Source organism: Dipteris shenzhenensis, chromosome 24, assembly GCF_047967505.1.
Source record: "Dipteris shenzhenensis isolate YYH24624 ecotype China chromosome 24, Dip_SZ_1.0, whole genome shotgun sequence".
Taxonomy (NCBI): Eukaryota; Viridiplantae; Streptophyta; class Polypodiopsida; order Gleicheniales; family Dipteridaceae; genus Dipteris; species Dipteris shenzhenensis.
Window position 1 is genome coordinate 6034056 of NC_141619.1, and position 20029 is coordinate 6054084.

A 20029-nucleotide genomic window follows, 5' to 3' on the forward strand; every position below is an offset into this window, starting at 1 on the left:
TCCCCTTGGGGACCCTTGTGACCCCCTATGATCATAGGGTATCCAAGGACCACTCTAATGTCCAGATTACTAGGAGCCATGGAACTATGCATGGACTAGGATCTAATGGTGGGGGATATTAAGCTAGTGGGTACATATTGATACTGGACCACCATGCCCACACAACATTAGATATTTATAAGGAGTTGATATGTGACACGCATTTTACACTTATAAGATATGAAGAGAATTGTGAATACTACAAGTGAGGTACAAATGGATACCACGGCAATTATGTCTTAGTCGTGACAAGAAGAATTTATGACAAGAAGATTTTTTGAATGGTGGTCCTTGATTTTTGGTTGGCATTTTGGAGGTACTAAGTACACCTAGATGGAGATTAATGATGAGGGTGGCCACATGCCCATAGCCTTTCCCCCTTCTTCTATCTTGGAACGCATGCCCGTTACCCAGGACTCCTCTTCTTCCTAGCACCCAAACTCTTCTTCCCTATACTATGAGCTATGAGCTTCTCCATACTGTTGTCTAGCCTGCTTCTCATCGGTCTCCTAGCTACTTTTGTTGAGCAACAAGATTTTTACTGTTGGACACTCGGAACAATCAGGAAGACTCGGGTTCGAGATTGGCATGCAGCTCCAGAGACTCAAGAGAAGAGAAGCAAAAAAATTTCAAGACTGACATACATACAACTCCAGAGACTCGAGGGACAAGCAGGCGCATCCCCTCAGGTTTGCGATCTTTATTCCTGTTTCTTGCTAGCTGCAAGGTCCCTTCTCCGGTACGAAGTTCCTTTATCGTGCTGGGATCATCCATCTGGGGAGATTTACGTGACAATATAGGCAGTTAAAGTTTCTATATTGACCTAGAACCCGAGCGACCTGCAAGCGCTTGTATCACATAATATATTGGGATTTGTTGTGATTGCAATAGAGCATACCAAGCTCTACTACATGGGCGGATAGAGAGCCCTTCCTTTACGTTGAACTAGGATCTGTGTACTGAGAGAAAACACGAATGGAGAGAGTGACTCTAAAGAAAATGCCGCTCTTCATCCATTATCAGACGGAAATTTGACCCTGTGAGTTCCATTATGACCACTCCGGAGCTCAGACTATTAGCTAGGGAGCAAGGAATACTACGGTGAGAGCATAAGACGAGCTCTGTGGCACTGCCGCCACCAAGGCAGTATGCCTTTGATAGCTGCGCTCAAAGTTGATTGCCAGGCCCCGGTTGAAAAATCTACGTTAGAAATGAGTTGCCAGGCCCATGGAAGCTTATACACCCTACCAGCTCTGTACCTCCTTCGCGACACGATGTTGGGCCAAAGTCTCTGGAGGAGATAGTATTAAGGTAGCTCGGTCGGTGAACTAGAACTCCCTACGTTTGGCTGCGATGAAAAGCCAATTTGGGTGAGCACAATCTCTGTACTGGAAGAATCCACAATAAGCTTTTCTTCCCATGCTTTGACCGCCAGAAAGTTTCCATAATGGTGGACATGAAGGAAGACAAATCCTTCTTAGTGAAAAAATCTATGGCAGATAAAACTATTTCAATGCGAAGGCGGACATGCAACGACCAAGTAGCCAATTTCCAATATTCTAGTTTTTTCTATGTTGACGGCAAGTAATGCTCCAACCTAAAGGATATCCAAGATTACGAATCAATTAAGTTGGCAGAACAATTTCCCCCGGCCAAAGCAACGTTTGCCAATCCTGGGTGGAGTGTTTACTTGGCCAGCACTAGGACGTTTTTTCAAATTCTGAAATCCTGTGCTTCCACATGGCACAATATACACCCTTAGATTTTTTAAATTCTGAAAGCCCAAAAGCTGCGTAAAAAGCCAACTGCGTAAAAAGCCAAGGCAAAACCTTTAAATATAGGAGAAACATAAAATTTCAAGTGTGTTGCTGTTTGTTCATCATCACCATCAGGTTTGCTTCTACTTCCTTACTTGCCTTCAACTCATATATTAGATCATCAATCGTTGTTTGTTTGAAAGAGAGGTTGAATTACGTGACGGAGACTTCTCAGCTTTCTTCTTCCTGTCGGAGAAATCCAGCGAGCAATCGATGTCCTCTATAACTATAATAGACTTGTTGCTCGTCCGGATAAGAAGCTTTCGGAGTTCTGCGTTAGACTTTACCTCAGTGAGCTCCAAATCGTAGACATTGTATTGCAGGAAGTTGGCCATGGCAGCAATCATGCTGGACTTGCCTGTACCAGGAGGTCCATACAGAAGATACCCGCGCTTCCAGGAACGGCCTACCCTGTTATAGAAGGCTTCGCCATTGACAAAATCGGTGAGGTCCTCCTGGATCTTTTGCTTCTGGGAGGGATCCATTGCCAGAGTTTGGAAGGTGGAGGGGTGCTTGAAGGGCACCGAACTCCACTTATTGCCACGGTCGTAAGGGTTCTTTGCGTTTGTGTGGAGCATTCTGTCTCGGCTCTTGAACTTGATCTCTGCGGCGTGTGCGATGATGTGCTGGACATAGGGAGCAAGGATTTTAGCTTTGTCTTTCTTGTGTATTCGCAAGGTCAGCGAGCGTTTCTCATCGAGAACACTATCCCAGCTGAAACTCTGCTACCTCCGCTCATGGCTGGCGAATTCCCACCACACTTTGATGCCTTGAAAACTATCCTCCATTCGCTCGTTCTCTCCCAAGCTGTAGGTGGGAGAGGTTGCATTCTTGGGCAGCGCCCAGATTCACTTTTCGCGCAGCTATAGTAGCAGATTGGCTGAGGTGGAGCTGAACTGTAGAGTAGAGCTCGTTTGTGTTTACCCCATCATGCTCATCGATTCTCAGGTCGACGTAATTAGAGAAACCTTGGAAGAGCTTGCGGGTGATCCGTTTGATCATATCTTGCAATTCAGGGGGCAGGAAGGTGTTGAGGAAAGTTTGCAGGAAGGCAAGGAAGGCGAAGATCGTGCCATATGAAATGGGAGATTTCTCCATAGCTCTGCTTGAAGCTAGAAGCTCTCCGTTTGAGCTAAAATCTGAGCACTCTTTGCAGCTCGCTGATTCGGTTTACCGTCAATTTCTCATCTGCACAAGAACTAATGCTCGACTACAAGGGCAATCGAAGACTCTTGCTTGCTGGTGTAGTTCACTTTCTGCTCATGCGACCTGCACGCAGCCTCAGAAGCTCGTTGTTTTTGCGAAACTGAAGCGAATTGCTTTGATTTGTTAGCATTGGCTAAACGTCTGGCAGAGGTAAAGCGCAAGCGTCACCGTTGAAATATACAAAACCCAAGCTTCTTTGAAAGAGGAATTGGAATCCTTTTGGAACAAGATTTCAAACTGCACATTACCCTCTTCTCTCCTGCTGGCATTAGCAAATTGTTCTAATACTTGATGGAGGAGATGAAGGTTCAAGCCTAGTTACAGTGTGAAAGGAGGCATTCGCCCAGGCCTAAATAAATGGTTGAATCTCTCTATACCTAGCTTACTATATACTGCCAATGCTCCAGTAACTAACTGCAGCTGTAAGCTTGCGAAAAGTCTCTGCGATCCTTTCTCAATAGCTCCCATAATTTGTGACGTCGTTTCTGGTGCTCTACACTAAATCGTAGTCGACCGTGAGGATTTAGGCATTAGTCTCTTTTGTGCATAGGCACCCCGGCTAGCTGATGATGAAGTGCAGTGAATTGCAGTGCTTTCATTCCTTAATTCGAGTTACGCATGCATTCTCTACTATGCATAGGTACTGTGTCTACATAGTCGGCATCATCATACACTTCCATAGTCTACATCTTTGATCGTTGGATTGTGTATAGCTTTTGTGTTTGAATTTATCATCTTTAGGAAATTGCACATATGCTAACCAACATATCCAAACATGCAGAACATGAGGAATGCATATTGACTAATCATGATTGTTTTTCAGATTTCAACATTCCAGCAAAGAAATAGGCGACTTCTCGTCGAGCTGTGGACGTCACAAAGGATACTCCATGTAAGTAGAATGTACAATCATTTCAATTCTGAAATGTTTATGCACCGTTTGTTGCTTTGGTCCGCATTAATGCGCTACACCTCCAACACTGGAGGTGACTATTCAAAACGGGCGGATGGCACGTTCCCCTATGATATATAATTTTTGGAGAGACATGTGCCGGCTCTCCACCATACATTACGTATGGTTTTTTTTTTATTTACACCTCATCTTGAGCACGCACACTTCTTCGCACATTCTGTTTCCGCAAGGGAACATTACATTTGCTTGGTTCGACCAACATACTAATCATGTCTGCAACACTTTTGTTTTCGAGATGTTTGCAGCCTCCAAACGAGTGTCTTCTCCTAAAGGTATGCACAACAAAATGTATTTGCTTGATTCAAGTTATTTTATCAATTCTTTCACCTTCTAAAGATAGAGGTTCAGTTCATTTTGTTTTTCCTGTTGCGTTTAGACAAAACTACGTGAGTGAAATTGTAGCAAAGTTTCGGATGGTTTTTATTATTAATCCCTGTAGGTGTTTAAACCCGAACGTAAGACATCGATTCATGTCATGATGTAGAAATGACCACCAGAAACTCCTTCGAACATGACCATTCGTCAACGCTCAGAGCAGCCAGAGGTCAAGCTATTCAACTTGATATAACATCAAGAAAGATGTCCTTGAGGCCAGCTACGTCATCGTGGTTGACCATCGCAGATAGATACAAGCAATGGGTTAGTAATTGCGTGGCTATTTTCTCTAGCCTTCAAATCTGCGGTGTCTGTGGCATAACCACGCTTTTGTCTGCAAACCAAAGGATCGTTTCTTCGCAAGGCATAAGCATCTCGAGCCACAACGCTACACTCGGAAACATGATACTTTTGGATGCCTGCGAGAATATGGGCATGCAAGTGACTTACTGGAAATGCCAAAGCTGCACACGAGATGCCCAGCGGAGCAGATACATTGTGCGGTTGATGCCACAGTACTCTTGACAGTTGCTTAAAACAAACCACCTCCACATGCAACTGCTAAGCATCATAGATGTATCCATTTCAGTTACCACGACTGCAAATGCGATTGCTCGTAGCACACTCGATCGAATGTCACTTCTAGACAATCCTCTGATATCTTGGCGAAACGTCCCACTAAGCTCGGCTCAAGAAATCGTGGACGAACGAGCTGTCAGCTGTGCTCGCATACAACATCGAGAACAATCCAATATTGCGCAAGTACAATTCTTTAGCAGAGCGTGCAGACATCAAGATGGGTATGTGCATCCTGAGTCCTCAAGCCATTGTAGGTATCTTGGAACTACACGATGAGACAGCTCCCTTCGAGTTAATGTCAATAGCGGAATCTCAGCCTGAGCTCCTGCTTTTGCAAAACATAGTGGAACCCGCAAACCGTCGTGCCTTTGATGCAAGGGACAAGCATGAGTTTGCCTCCATACAGCTACGGGGTACAGAAATGCTTTCAGAGAGGGTCGCTTCATTCCACGTCGACGGAGTAGCAGCAGCTGGCAGTGCGTGCGTTGACATAACCATGGAGTCAGCAGTGTTCCCCTTCCTGTTCCCTTTCGGACGGGGCTACTATGATGGCTGCATACAGTTCAACAACTATGTGAAAATGAGAATATGCACCTTATTCTCTATCTACACGCTCTACAAGCCGTACTTGTTGATCATGTTCCAGTTAAAACAGGTAGTGATGATTGCCAATTCAAGTAACTCTACATGCTTGCAACGAGACATCGACCAATATAGGAAAGCCAACCCTGCCACGACCGATGAAGATGCAATGAGACACGTGCTTCGCTACAGCATGCCATCAACAATGCCGGGGTCCCCATCGTGGCATCGACGGCAACTGAAGGACCTCATAATGATGGTCGATGCTTGGGGCCTCCCAAATTTCTTTCTGACATTCACTGCAGACGAGGTCACCGATACACGGTGGCAAGAAATTAATGTGATCGAGAGCATCGCAACACATTATAATGCGCAATTCACTTGGAAGGACTGTCCTGTTGAATGCGTGGCACTTTTCCACGCATGCTTCCACATGTTCATGTGCAAGCATTTGCTTTCATCCGACGATCTGCTTGGCCGAATACAACACCATGTCGTTCGTTATGAGATACAAAACAGGGGCTCCCTACACGCCCATGTCATATTGTGGGTCCACCATGATGACCGTCAGTGAATTGCAAATGAGATTGCGGCTTATGTGCCCAGAGACGAGGCCCTGGATCCTCGAAACACAAGGCTGCGAGAACTAGTTCTTAGGAAGCAGTTGCACGTATGCAGGAAAGCGTGCTATGTCGGACCGTCACACCATAGTTGCAAGCACGGCTTCCCTTTCGCAACACAGCCAGAATATGAACCCATTCTTGACCCTGTGACGCAACGTTGGTTGTATTACCGGCCGGGACATGAGCACTGAAACGTCGTCCCTTACCACCCTTCCGTGTTACTGTTGTGGGGTGCGCACATGAACATACAGCGGGTGACAAACTCTTCAATCTCTCACTACCTCCTCAAGTACGCGATGAAATCTGAACCAATGGGCAAACTGAACATCCGTTCAGAAGACGCCTCGCGTTTGGGGTTGCAACATCTCGACGAAGTAAAGCTGAAACTCATCGCCGCGAGCCTCCTATCAAAACCAACCTCTCCAACAGAGGCCGCGCTAAAGTGCATGCAGATACCAACAATCACAAGGAGCGAGACCGTTCACTATGTCGACTCCTCGCCACCATCTCTAAGACAACGCATCGTCTCGCGAAACAACAACGTCACCCTGCACCCGGTCGACATATACTGCGGGAGACCGAGCGTCATCGAGGAGAGCACGTTCTACGATTACCATAGGCAATATGTGATACGAAAGCCCAAGGAAACGCAACGTGGAACGGTCGGTCTTGACCTCTTCGGCAACAGGATCGCAAAATGTGAGCGAGTAGTCCGAATTCACTGACTACCACCCTGGACATCAACCAGAGGGGTACTTCTACAACGTGCTCTTGCGAAAACTCAGCTTCAGGAATGAAACGGAGCTCATATCACTTGCCAACACAGCTGGATCCTACTTTGTCGAATGCCAAATGCGTGGCCTCATATTGAGCAACGAGGACCTCGAGATGTATGTGACCGAATACACGCAAAGGAACTTGCTAGCGACTGACCACACAGACCAGTTGATCAATATGATATTGCAAAAGGTTGCGATCATCCGAGACTGCCCGATGGAAGCGCCTAACATCGACCAGCAAACCGTCGAAGGGCCAACACGCGCGAGGATGTTGGAAAAAATGGCCGAGTTTCGCACCGTCGCCAATGCCGCATTGACAGTAGAACAACAAAGAGTCTTCGAAAGCCTAGCTTCAACAAGCTCGGGGCTGCACGTTGTCTGTGGAACACCAGGTAGCGGCAAAAGCTTCTTGATACGGTACTATGTTTCGCATCTGGTAGCGCAAAACAAAACAGCAATACTCTGTGCATCAACAGGGGCGGCTGCGACGCAGCTGAGCGGGATTGCAACCACTGTACACTACCAATTCAAGATCCCTGTGCGCAGCAGTCAGTACCCACTGAACATCCATGAAACGGATGAGCGACACCTCGCAATCAAGGAAGCCAACGTGACCATCATTGACGAGATGTCCATGCTAACAAGGATGACTTTCGATCTCGTGGTAAGACAAATTGTCAATGTGACTAATGGCACATTGCATGAGCCATTCAGACACAAAATGCTCATAATTTTTGGTGACCTCGCGCAATTACCGCCAGTCTGCAAACATCGCGAGGATCTCTGCGAGCCGTGCCACATCACGTCCTCCGTGCACTGGGTTCAAGCGAAAATGTACCACATGCAATTCTCGGTGCGACATGCATGAGACATGCCGTTCCTGGCATTCTTGCATACCATAAGACTCAGGATGCCCACAACTGACGAGATTTTCGACTGTTTGGGGCAGTGCATTGTCGACAAGGAAGGTGCATGCCACTTCATCGATGCCGAAACAACCATCATTTGCACGCACAGAGTCGATGTCGCTACCTTCAACGATGAGCTTATGGAGAAATTCAACACTCCCGAGATGATTGTGCATGTTCAAATACACAGTAACGCCGCGAGCGAACCAGCTCTCAAAGAATGATTGGAGGACAAAAGCTTCAACGAGATAGGAAAAATTTGCGTGGGGGCGAAGGCAATGATAACGGAAAACATTGACCTCGCAATAGGTGCCGCAAATGGAGCAATGTGCAAAATCAAGAGCATCAATGCAACTAGCAGGGGGGAAATCAACGGTATCACTGTCGTCATGGACACAACGGCGGCCGTGCTCACATTACGACGCTCGAAGCATCAGCGAAAGGCAATAAATGGAAAATGGTTCCACAAGTCCACATTTCCACTAACCCTAGCATACGCTATCACGGGACACAAATCCCAAGGCGCAACCATATCCAACAAAGCGCTGCTCATATTCCGAGGAGTGTTTGCCCCTGGCCTGGCATACGTGATGTTGTCCAGAGTGACTGAGAGAACGAGGCTGCGCATACTACATTGCCCACATCCAGACATATTCAGACCAATTCCACGAGAGTTCTCACAGCCGACAACACAACCACGCGCATAAAGGTATTCACTACCAGAGATTGAAAAAGGCATAGGCAAGTCATGAATATGTTACGTCAAACATGCGTGCAAGGAAAATGGTTTTAATATCTTGTCTGTTGTCGAGAACAGGTGCAGAGAATCATAAAGCTCAAGACATTGCAGCATAAGACATGGACGCAGACAAGGTAAATTCCACCAGCATGAAAGAATCTTTTTTTCTTGAAGATTTAAAAAGACAGCTCATTTGAAAAGACGGTGTAATAAGTCGTGCCTGCAAGCAGCTATTTGAGCTATATAAAAGCAACGCGAAGGCAACAAAACCTCCACCAGCAAAGAGGAGGTTCTTCCTAACCACAAAGCAATTCCGGCTAGCAAACAATGCAGGAGAACGTCTGGGAGCTTACATCAACGGCTTCAACACGTATGCGGAACTACGCGACTTCATTGACAACTGCAATAGGCGTTTGCCAGCTAAAAGAGAGCCAGGAGGCTTGAGATTCGCAAATGGTGCGTAATGCTTCCGAAAATTAAATAAAACTGTAACAGTTGAGAAAAAGAATTAACGAGTTGCAAGAACAACAAACTCATCATGGATTGCACTTCTCCCTGTAGGACTCCTCAAAGAGATCCTTGTCGAGCTTGACATTGAGTTCGATGAGACCGATAGGATGATGGAAAGTTTGGAGGGGCAGAAGCTACTAGACACGAAGACGAAAGGGATCACAGCGTATGCGTGCGAGCTACTGCATTACGGGTACAACGTATCCTTGGAGTTGCTGAGGGACACGATGCGCGATCAAGCAATGGCTATACTCGAACAATTCATGGAACAATTTGGAGGGATGCACGACGCGACGCACCTGGTGACGACAATGGAGAAGCTTACGTATATTTTCGACAAGGACTTATACGAGGAGCGCTTCGGTATTGGAAACGATCCTTTCACGGCAACAGAGAAAAACCAGGGCAAGTAAATAAATGCATTCTATTATGGACGTCAAACGGAAAAAAAAGACCGAAAACCTCGATGACTAACGTAATTGTCAATGTTTACGCAGGTACGACATTGAAAGACGCGAGCCTCGAGATGAAGGAGGAGCCTCCATGAAGCGCCCGTGCAAGGGAATCGCGCGAGCCTCGTCGTCTACTGCATCACGTGCAAGCCCAACAACAGAAAATACATAGGGAGCACGACAGACCTGCCGCGGAGGATCAAACAGCACAATAAAAAACCACCGGCGAAAATGAAAGAGGACTTGCAACGTTACAAGCCCTTCGAAGAAAATTTCGAAATCAAAGTTTTGGAAACAACAGACACCGTAGACAAAGCAGAACTTTAGAGCAGTACTACATAAGGAGCCACAACACAGTAGGTCCATTAGGTTACAACACGCTCGAGGGCCATCCGGCTAGAGCGCGGAAGTACTATTTCCTAAAGCGTAGGAACATAATTTGACCCAAAAAATAAACATTTGTGCCTTCGAAAAAAGGGATCCAATGAAGTTGCAAATGGTGCTGGAACTTTTGTCGTACATGCAATGCAACATTGGGTTTGGACTTTTCCTGTCACAGTTGCATGCTTCTGGCTCAATTTGGTTTTGATTAATTATTTATACATTTCTGAAATACATCTCCTCGTAGTTCGCTCGAAGTGGAATGACAATAGATTTGCTTACAGTGCAAAGAATAGGAATTTGTCTTCCTTCGAAAAAAAGAAAAACTACGTTTTACTGTCGACATGAACAACATCAAGTGCAAGCAGGACTGGATGATAACGAAATCTCTAGAAAAGGTTGCATGCAATTGAACATCAATCTTCTGCATCATTTCTGACAACGTGACTCATGTGAACCTCAACAAGATAGCAAAAGAGAGAAGTATTCATCAAGAGCCGAGCTGGCCAAGCACTCTAGTTTTTGGCATGAAGAATGAATCATCTGCATAAGCCTGAGCAACCAATGAGCGACTTGCAAGAATTTCCAGCCCATGTAGTATATTTGTCGCTACCAAGTGAGCAATATATTGAAGCATTGGATGTGTGGCTATAGCATACAAAATAGCACTGAGAGGGCAACCTTTTTGAACCAAACATTTAAGTGTCCAAGGATCTGATAAGTCTCCAGATAATATGCATGCGGCTTTGCTATCCTGATAAAGCCAAAAGATAACGTGCTGCAATTTTTAACCAAATCCCAAAGCCTGCATAGTCTGAGCTATAAAACCCCATTGAATGGTGTCAAATGCCTTTGCAATATCTACCTACAAGATAAGCACATCTTGCTCTGTATACTTGGCATACTCAATCCCAACATAAGCATTTGCAATGTTATAAGTAATATGGCGTTGTGGAATAAAGCCATACTGAGCTAGGTGCAAGCCATCATCTAAATATTCCTTTATCCGATCATCCACCATTTTGGTGACGATCTTGTATATCATCAGCATCGAAGTAATGGACCTCCAATCAGCTAATGACTCACAAATGGGCTTCTTAGAAAGAAGTTTAACCAACCCTTTCTTCCAAGCAACCGGCATACATTGATTATGCCAAGCAGTATTGACCATTTGCAGCAAAGGCATTTTCAGCAGATCCCAAAATGCAAAGAAAAATTCCACCGTGAGACCATCCCAACCTGGAGATTTCCATCTACCATAGGATTTAACAGCATCACTTAGCTCTTGTTCAGTGAAAGGAGCTTCCAAATCCAAGGCCTGTGCCGGAGAGACAATTGGAATGACATTCTGTAGTAATTTTCCCCTTGCTATAATAACCTCTTGTGAGGGTAAATCTGCTTTTCCAAACTGAGAAGAAAAATATTAAACACAAGCTACAACAAGCTCTATGTGTTCACACAAAAAAAGTGTGTGTGTGTGTGTGTGTGCATGCACATGCATTCACATGCACGTGCATGTGTAGGTGCATGTGTGCATTCGTGTGTGTGCACACACATGCCCGCGCACCCACAAGTGTGTGTATGCATGGCCAAGACTTGAAACGTAGGCTGTTTGCTAATGAAAATGCATTAGAGATACTATTGAAAAGCTAACCAAAGCACCTTTTTTTAACAAATCCAAAGAATGGATCTAGAAGTGGTGGACATGGCAACATTGTCCCCTTTAGGTTCATACCAATGTTTGGAAGAAGAGGTCGTTCTTCTCACAGTGGAAGAAGCGACCTTGGTAGAGGTTCAATAAACATAATTTGGGATACCATGGATATATGCACTCCACATATTGATATTTCAACAAATGACTCTTTTATTCACTTCTAGTCATTAGGGGAAGCTCCAACTCTTCAAATACAATAAACGTGAATAGTCATGCTTAGGAAGAAGCTGGAATCCATAGCAAATATTGGTGTTGTTTTGGGACACATCGTTCAGGCGTACAGGTCTTTATGGGACATGCCGGCTATTATAGAAGGTTTATCTTGTGGTATGCCATGATAGTTAGAACACTTTACAAATTATTAGTGGAATTCTTATGGACAGAAGAGTGCGACCAAGCCTTTGAGCTTTTAAAGTGGCACCTAATCACATCACCCATCCTTATATCTCCCAATTGGGATATTGATTTTCATGTTCATACTGATTGCTCCAAGTATGCAATTGGGAGTGTGCTTTGCCAACCTTGTGAACATAAGAAAGACTACCCATTCTACTTTGCCAGTTGACAACTCAATGATGCAGAAATCAACTATACCACCACAGAAAGAGAAGCCCTAGCAATGATGTATAGTGTTAAGAAATTTCGACACTATTTATTGGCAAATGATTTTGTCTTCTACATCGACCATCAAGCATTGCTTTATCTTGTGAACCGTCTATGTACAACAGGAAGAATAACTAGATGGCTCCTCTTGCTTCAAGAATTCAACTTCAAAATAGTGGTCCGCAAAGGTGCCCAACACTACATTGTCGATCACATGTCTCATGTCAAATCGGGAGAAGAAGCCACTGGAGTAGAAGATGACTTGCCAGATGCCACACTATTTCAGATAGATGATGTTCTAGATTGGTGTGCAGATATCATTAGGTACTTAATGACAGAAAGATCACCCCCTGAAATAAAAGCAGTGGATGCCAAAAAACTAATTTTAAAAGTTGCACCCTATCAACTCATTGCAAGACAATTATATAAGATGGGCAAGGACCAGGTTTTAAGAAGATGTGTAATGCCTCATGAGATCATGCCAATCATTAGTGAAGTCTATGAAGCCATTGTAGGAGGACACTTCCAAGGGGAAGCCACAGCAAGAAAAGTCCTCCTCATAGGCTACTAACCGACCAACACTTTGGGCAGATGCCTACGAATATGTCAAAAGTTGTGATGTGTGCCAACGGGCTACTAAACCACAACACAAGGACTTCAATCCCCTAACAACAGTTGTTGCACAAAAACCATTTGAAAAATCGAGGATTGATTTTATGTGTCCCATCCATCCAGTAGCAAAGGAAACACAGGCACGCTACATCATTGTGGCCACCACTGATTACTTTACCAAATGGGCTGAAGCTAAAGCAGTCAGAAAGGCAGATGCTAGAAGCACAACAAGATTCTTATACGAGAATGTGATCACCTGATTCGGATGTTCCATTGAAATTGTGTCGGATAGAGGCACACATTTTGTCAATGAGGTTATCCAAGAACTCTTGTCTGTCTTTATGGTAATTCATAGAAAAAGCACACCCTACTCTCCCCAAGGGAATGGACAGGCAAAATCCACCAACAAAATATTATGCATTACCCTCACCAAGGTAGTAGAAACACAATGTTTTGATTGGGGCAAAGAAACTAAATGCAACCTTATGGGCATACTGAACCACACTCAAGGTCAGTACAGGGAATCCACCTTTTCAATTGGTGTATGGCCTTGAAGTTATGGTCCCACTTAAATTCGTAATACCAAGACTACGCATAGCAGTATAGGAACGCAAGGGAGATCATGCATCTTGAAAGAAAGACTCCATCACTTGGAGAAACATACAGAGACCAGATTAGTTGCCTACCATGACATGACAACAAAAAAACGCAGAAGAAAGGCATGGTTTGACAGAAACCTTAAAGCCAAAGACATCAAGGAAGGTGACCTGGTCTTGCCATAAATTGTCAAATTCTACAAGGAAAAAGTCAATTATCTAGGTCAAGGACCTTATCAAGTAAGAAAAATGAATCCCATCAGAGTTGTGCTACTAGAAACATTGGATGGAGTCCAATTCAACACAACCATAAACAAGGGTCGATTGAAGCGATACTACATCAACACGCAATCCATCCCCGACAATAATGAAGTTTTAGGAACCCTAAGTCTTCGATAGTTAGCACTAGATTATTACACATGCACTCACTAGCATATGCAAGTTTTTGCACATATAGTTTCCGCTAGATTGTTACATGCACACTCACTGGCATATGCACATTTTTCCACTTATAGGTATACCTAATCAATTTCCACCTAGGGATGATTGAGTCTTAGTTGCCCCATGAAATCCCACAAATAAGCATATAGTTAGTCCCTACCTAGTCATAACAGATCACGTGCACTCACACGATTTTGCATCAGTACATAATAGATTGCATCAATAATAGTATCATACACTTTCATTCCATACTCTCAACACATGCAATGAATTCCCAAGTAGGACAAGAAGCTATGCCAAATCTCAAAATGAATCGACAAAAGAGTCTGCAGCCTCAGCAACGAGACCCCCGTCAAACATCACAGCCATCTCCTAAAATATCACACTTGCATGTAAACGGATCTACAAGTTTCAATGATCAAGGTGCAATCCCACCATCCAACATGAATGCAAGATAGCAAGAAATGCTAGCCTCATCAACAACGAGACCCCCGCCAAAACTGTTCCCAAGAAGATTCGACGAGAGAGTCCGCAGCCTCAGCACCCCTCTAAAATTCACAACATCTACCTCTCCTCAAGTGGATATAAGCTTTCTGGCTACAAACCATAAAATTATATGGTGCAAAGGCATTATAGTAGCAGTGACTGATATGCCACAAGCTTAACAGACACTGGGTTACGTGCATGGCATCTTAACTTCAAAATCAAAATAAGACATAACCTGAGGATGGGTAATAAAATGGATTCGAGAGTATGTTGTCTCTATGCCAACATGGACTTAAGTAATACATAATGTGTGTGTAGAGTAGTGGCAAATCTCCGCTTGTACTTGCATAAGGCTAGGAATAATCCATCTTAGGAATCCAACTTACATGTTCTACATGCAAGCTCTACATACGATTCCTACATGTAGTTTCTACATGCAACTCCTACATGCATGTTCTACATGCAAGTCCTACATGCAACTCCTACATGCATGTTCTATAAACAAGTCCTACATGCAACTCCTACATGCATGTTCTACATGCAAGTCCTACATACAAGTCTTACATGTGATTTCTACATGCATGTTCTATATGCAAGTCCTACATGCATGTTCTACATGCAAGTCCTACATGCAACATGCAACTCCTACATGCAACTTGCAACTCCTACATGCAACTTCTATATGCAAGTTCTACATGTAAAGAGAGAATGTCTTACAATTCCTACATGCACAGAGAGAAGCTCTCCAACTTGTATAAATACCCATAATGGAATGAAGCCCACACTCTTTAGGACATTGTGTTGAGTTCTACTTTGGTATTCCAAGCAATTGTCTTCAACTGTCCATGTTTCCTTGCCCTCCACATCCAAAAGCATGTCTTAACCTTGGAACTCCTCTGCCCCTCTCCTCCAACCTTGCAACCCCTCCTCTCCCTCCTCCTCCTCCTCCTCCTCCTCCTCCTCCTCCTCCCTTCCCCTTCTCCCTCCTCCTCCCTCTTCTCCTCTGTTCTCCTCTCTTTCCTTCCCCCTCCATGCTCTTACACCTTCTTTCTCTCCCGCTCCTATGCTCCCCCTAAACCCTTAGTCTCTCAACCCTTGACCTCCATGATCTACAAGGGAAACGAGTTCTCCACCATGTATTCTATCCTGAACCTTGGATCCTCCTTCTAATCCTTAAACCCCTTCTGCACCCTAGAACCTCTTCTAAACCATGGAACCCCCTTCTAAACCTTGGAACGTTCTTCTAAACCATGAACCTTGCTCTAACCCTCAAACTGCTCCTAAACTCTTCAACTCCCATTGAAGGCAAAAGCCTTCATTACCCCAACAAGGATGATGCACATTCCTTTCACACATGCATGCACTATGTTTGCTTACCACATTTAAGCCTACGTCTCATCGGAATATGAATCGAGGTCCTAAGCTACACTTATACTACAAATGACCACACCGATATATCTGTAGGTGACAAAAAGCCTCGAAACCTTGCATACTGAGAATACCGTGCTGTTCCTATGGAAGCCGTGGGAAAGAGCAAACATTTGGCACCACTACCGGGGAGTCTAATTTAACACAACCGTAAACGGGAGCCGATCAAAGCGATACTACATCAACACATAAGCCATCCCCGATAATAATGAAGTTTTGGGAACCCCAAGTCTTCAATAGTTAGGCCTAGATTATTACACGTGCACTCACTAGCATATGCACGTTTTTGCACATATAGTTTGTACTAGATTGTTAATGCACACTCACTGGCATATGCACGTTTTTGCACATATGAGTAGACCTAATCAATTTCCACCTAGGGATGATTGAGTCTTAGTTGCCCTATGAAATCCCACAAATAAGCATATAGTTAGTCCCTACCTAGTCAACAAAACATGTGCGAGTACATGATTTTGCATAGGCACATAATAGATTGCATCAATAATAGTATTATACACTTTCATTTTATACTCTCAATGCATGCAATGAATTCACAAGTAGGAAAAGAAGCTATGCCAAATCTCAAGATGAATTGACAAAAGAGCCTGTAGCCTCAGCAACGAGACCCCCGTCAAACATCACAACCGTCTCCTAAATGCACAAATATCACACTTGCATATAAACGGATCTACAAGATTCAATGATCCGGGTGCAATCCCACCAACATGAATGCTAAGAAATGCCAACCTTAGCAATGAGACCCCCGCCAAACCTCTTTCCAAGAAGATTCCATGACAGAGTCTGTAGCCTCAGTGAAGAGATTGCCTCCAAAATTCACAACCGTCTACCTCTCATCAAGTGGATATAAGCTTCTTGGCTACAGACAAGAAATTATATGGTGCAAAGGCATTACAATAGAAGTAACGACGATTGGCATGCCACAAGCTCAACAGTCACCACTGGGTTACGTGCATGGCATCCCAACTCCAAAATCAAAATAAGCCATACCTCGAGGACGGGTAATAAAATAGATCTGAGAGTATATGTGTGTAGAGTAGTGGCAAAGCTCCGCTTATACTTGCATAAGGCTAGGAATAATCCCTCTTAAGAATCCAACTTGCATGTTCTACATGCAAGTTCTACATACGATTCCTACATGCAACTCCTACATGCAAGTCCTACATGAAACTCCTACATGCTACATGCAAGTCCTACATGCAACTCCTACATGCATGTTCTACATGCAAGTCCTACATGCAACATGCAACTCCTATGTAGTCCTACATGCAACATGCAACATGCAACTCTGACATGCAACTTCTATATGCAAGTTCTACATGTAGAGAGAGAATGTCTTACAATTCCTACATGCAAAGAGAGAAGCTCTCCAACTTGTATAAATACCCCATAATGGAATGAAGCCCACACTCTTTGGGGCATTGTGATGAGTTCTATTTTGGTATTCCAAGCAATTGTCTCCAAGTGTCCATGCTTCCTTGAACTCCATGTCCAAAAGCATGTTCTAACCTTGCAACTCCTCCTCCCCTCTCCTCCTCCTCCTTCTCCTCCTCCTCCTCCCCTCTCCTCCTCCCTCCTCCTCCCTTCTCCTCTTCCCTCCTCCCTCCTCCTCCCTCTTCTCCTCCCTTCTTCTCTCTCTCCTTCCCCCCCCCCATGCTCTTACACCTTCTTCCTCTCTCACTCCTATGCTCTCCCTAAACCCTTAGTCCCTTAACCCTTGACCTCCATGATCTATGAGGGACACGAGTTCCCCACCATGTATGCTATCCTGAACTTTGGATCATCCTCTTCCCTCCTCCTGCCTCCTCCTCTCTCTCCTTTCCCCCCCATGCTCTTACACCTTCCTCCTCTCCCACTTCTATGCTCCCCCTAAACCCTTGACCTCCATGATCTATGAGGGAGACAAGTTCTCCACCATGTGCGCTATCCTGAGCCTTGGATCCTCCTTCAAACCCTTAAAGCCCTTCTGGACCTTGGAACCTCTTCTAAACCCTAGGAACTCCTTATAAACTTTGGAACCTCCTTCTAAATCTTGAACCTTGCTCTAACCCTTAAACTCCTTCTAAACCATTCAACCCCCAATGAAGGCTAAAAGATTAGAGTCGTCTGGGTTGCCAGGTGGAGTTACAATCCTGTATCCAACTACACCGGGCAGTTTGCAATGTTTCTTATCTTATGGGGCCCTCCTTGTGCCTTTCGACTTCACTCAGAACCTCTTCTTACGCTAGGTGTTCTAAGGATAGTTGAAGATCCTACATCCATTATCAACCCAACATGCTTCAAGCGCTTTTCAACAGATCATGGTAATCCCTGTGCTACTGTACGATTAAACTTCCAAAGAAGCTCAGTACGTTTGGGTTGCAAATTTGAGATTTGTTAAGTGCTTGAATCAATACTTGTAACTTTTTTCAATTGCTAGTCTATTTTTTTAGATAAACATTTACTCCAGAGAGAGTTTAGATGTGGTGTTGAGCAATGAAATGGTGGCCTTTAAACAAATACATAGTGTTCCAATGAGAGTGTGCCATTTTCACCATTGTGGTGATAGAGGGTGTGCACTAAGGTGCTTACTGCCAAAGTACAATGAAAATATGCACATGGTTTTGTTTTGGTGTGTGCTCATGTTTGGAAAGCATTTGGTGTGGTAATGAATTCTTGATTGTTATGTCCAAGTGTGGCAACTAATTTCCAGCAAATATTTGCTATAAAGTCCATGTCTCTTCATCTCTTTTGAAAATATAAACTATTGCTTTTGCTTGGTAGAAATCTCCACAAGAGATGACTCTATGTGAAAGCCCTCATTTGCATATCTACAGAATCAATAGTTTGGATATGTCATCGAATGATATAATTGTAGTTTCTCATACACTAAGCTTTAATGTGTCTAGTGTTTCTCTTCAAAGAGAGATCAATTTTTTGTTATGAATCGACAGGTGAAGAGGTGAATGCATATGAGATGAATTGCACGTCCACAGGAATCTCATTTTCTTGTTAAATGCATTTGCGTATATGTATTATGGGTCTCATTTTAGGAATAAATATGGTTTTGATATTTGTGAGCAAGGTGTTTGGACATTATCATAATAACTCATCTTCAATGACGTTACCCATTTGTGTTGCGTTTTCTCTTGAATCATGCATTTTTGTTGATTGATTAATATTTCTTTTGTTATTCCTTTCATTCATTTCCATCCAATGGTACTAGAATCACCATTTGATGAATGGGTGCCTTACAAGAAGTAGTCCTTATTACAGTGATATGTTGGTCAATGAAGCTCGTATTTTCATCAATTGCATGCATACCATAGATTGGTGCATTCTTTATCCAATTTATGCCATGTTCAACTTGAGGATTCTGTCACAAATAAAGAGGCCATAACAACTCCTATAATTGTTGAGTCGGGCCATAACAACTCCTATAGTTATTGAATCTTTTAAAAAGAGAGCATGTTCTTTAACTTGTGATCAGTGATCATAATATAGAGAGAGTGTGTTTGTGTGTGTCATGGGATTATTTTGTATAGATTCTTTGAGGAAATTCAAGTCCTAAATATTCTCTTTGCTTAGGTTGGTGTTTTTGGATAGAAACATCATGCATTTGACCAAGGGTTTCCGCATTCTTTGGCATCATCATAATTGTCTCCTTTCAAAGTTTTTCCTTGTAGTTTGGAAATCTCCTTAAATTCTTGAACTTCGTGTAGCCTATACATGAATTCCCTTCCTAAGTCACACCCATATTTTTTGCATTATTTGATCGATCAACACTCCTTTATTAGCTTGATAGGAAAGTATTTGTGTAAGCTGTAATGGAGTATTTCCCACCTCACAATGTCTAAATAGAATAGGTTTTTGTTTCTGAAGTTCCTATGATGCCAAAAGACAAAGTTGGGAAATTGAGTTGTTTACTATGTCTTTAACAAAGGGGCAATTGATTTTTTTGAGGTGCAAAATGTAGGTGGCTTCTGCTTGATGATCCACCACTTTCTCAGTGCGAGGAGCATATGGACTATCAAGTCTATAGTACCTTCCTCATCTTTGGAATCATGTGATATTGATTCCTCGATAATATTTCAAGCTTTATGTTTGTCGTCATAAGCAAAATTACCCATTCCTTCATTCACAATATTGTTCCCTTTGTATAAGGAAGTTAGGATTAGTGAGTGAATTG

The 20029-nt window shown here is 43.6% G+C and overlaps 1 pseudogene; it reads right to left on the reverse strand.

Annotated features, from left to right (window-relative positions):
* Positions 1 to 1969: 1969 nt before the first annotated feature.
* LOC147886126 (AAA-ATPase At5g57480 pseudogene) lies at positions 1970 to 2954 on the reverse strand (annotated as a pseudogene).
* Between the last annotated feature and the right edge of the window lie 17075 nt (positions 2955 to 20029).